Source organism: Propithecus coquereli, unplaced genomic scaffold (assembly GCF_000956105.1).
Source record: "Propithecus coquereli isolate 6110/MARCELLA unplaced genomic scaffold, Pcoq_1.0 Scaffold237, whole genome shotgun sequence".
In the NCBI taxonomy this organism is placed as follows: Eukaryota; Metazoa; Chordata; class Mammalia; order Primates; family Indriidae; genus Propithecus; species Propithecus coquereli.
Genome location: NW_012147919.1, coordinates 2,278,719 through 2,280,914, shown reverse-complemented (window position 1 = coordinate 2,280,914; position 2,196 = coordinate 2,278,719). Strand labels below are relative to the sequence as shown.

General features: G+C 41.1%; 1 pseudogene; it reads right to left on the bottom strand.

Moving 5' to 3' along the window:
- Nucleotides 1-436: 436 nt before the first annotated feature.
- Nucleotides 437-697, bottom strand: LOC105811588 (annotated as a pseudogene).
- Between the last annotated feature and the right edge of the window lie 1,499 nt (nt 698-2,196).

The window sequence follows — 2,196 nt, the reverse complement described above, 5'->3', positions numbered from 1 at the left end:
AAAGGTTTTAAGTGTACTCCGTAAACACATAGATTTAGAAACAAAAAGTCAATAATATTAGAACATAATTATCAAAAGATTTAAATGAGCATATTCATGATATAGCGATACATGTACTTCTTTATGAACACACTAAAAAACAAGATCTGGTGGTGAGTCTAATGACTCTTATAATTAAAAAATAGTGATGAGAGTAAAAGATTTTTTTTTCGAGAACCACTGAAGTTTTAGTGTTTAATTAATAGCACAACTGACCAAGGTCCAAGATGTGAAGATACGAAGATTTATCCCTCAAGAAACTAACGGGTAAATCACTCTATAAACTAAGTGTATAGTATGTGATAAGAATGCAAACTTTATCATGTAACACCTGTCTACATACAGTAGTCAGCTGCAAAAGCCATTCGGTCTTCTCTTGGCTCGGAAAAGTAGTGTTTCAGATTTCAGTGTAACTTATTAATAGCAGCCTTCCATCTTGTGTGGCAGGTACCTTGTTTTCACCTTCTAGTTCTTCCTCTCCAGCCTGCGTCATGAGGTTGGCAATGTTTTTCTTCAGATCACCAATGTGACTACTTATATCATCAGTTCTTCCAATGATCTGGTCAGACATGGTCTGGAATTTATCTTACATCTGCTGTGGGAGTGTCTGCACCACTGAGGGGAGGTCCTGTGTGGTCTTGGGCTCAGCCTCGGCCATCTCCCTGGTTCCCAGCTTGGCAGTGATGTCTTGGACCATCACCTACACTTCCCAGAGAGTAAAAGATACTTTGAGGTGTCCACAAGAAATCTGTTACCATATGAGCATATCGCTGATTTCCATTCGTGATGAAGTTGCAGGTGCTGCTGTTCTACTGTGGTTTGTTGCTCACATTCATGACTAAAAGGAACGCTAACTTCAAATTAGAGGTTAGTGACAACGAAGGTGTGATGCCTTTTGCATCCAACTTTACAGACTTCCTGAATTCTACCAGTGTGGATGCAGGATTGAGAAACCCTGCCACAGGGGCACTATTCTCCACCTGCATCCTCATAGGTTGTCAGGTACCATCTCTTAATTGACTTATTCATACTAACAGCATCTGAGAGAATTTGACACCCTGCTTTCAAATCCACGTTAGCCTGCAAGTAAACTCCAGCCTGAGCCTTGGTGCCATCACTCTCCTTGGGTCCCCCAGCCCTGTAATCTTTCTCCCACCCCTTGCTCTTAGTCTCCTCCAGGGAACGCAAAGCCTTTACTCTCTTCCCTCTTATGGCACAGAGCCTTGGAATATGTAATTTTAACATCTCTGCTGATATTGAACTGTTTCCGTTTCATCTTTAAATCAGTTTAGTGGTGGCAAAATCACTGCACTATTGATATTCAATATGACAGGCATTAAGGCAATGGGAGGCTGACGCAGCAGTGATGCCCAGGAGAGCCCGGAAACCAAAGCAGCCGACAAAACTTAGAGGTGGCGGCAGCAGCAGCACCCCAGTTCTGGGGCCATTTTCCTTCCTGCTTCTCAAAACTCTACATATTGCATGAACTCCAATAACATGTATGCTCAACCATGTATATCGACATATACATACATATCGAAGGAGCAGCATTATAGTTAGGATCACAGGCTCTGGGGCCAGACAGACCTAGAAGGGAAGCTCACCTTTGTTGCTTATCACCTGACCCCCTCCCACTTACCTTGGGGGAGGGGTGTAAACCGTGTATTTAATCTCTTTAATCCTACATTTTCTCATCTGTAAAATAGGTTGACATAAGAATTAAATGACATATTGCCTACCTAGTGCTTAGCACAGGATCTAACTTTTTATGATCTATTTACTATTATTAATAATGATACTCAATATTAATTATTATGATGCTTATTTTATTATTTCATTATCTTTCACCATACAATATGTTTTTAGTTGGGCTTCTCATCATTATAGACACAGAACCATGATATCGCTACAGTGAAAGATATAAAAAATGTGGTCATTGTGAAGGTAGGTTCAATGGCCTTCACCCCAAACCCAACCCTAACCTCCACTTTGTAGCCAAGGCTTAGAGCAGCACCAGGGCTATTGAATGGCTTAATGAATATGTGTTGGATGCTAAATCTGGCACAAGGCCTGGCCACATAAGATTCTCTGGGGAGATTTTAAAATGGTAGATTTCAGGATTCCACTCCACGTGATTCTGATTTGAGATTGTTGGGG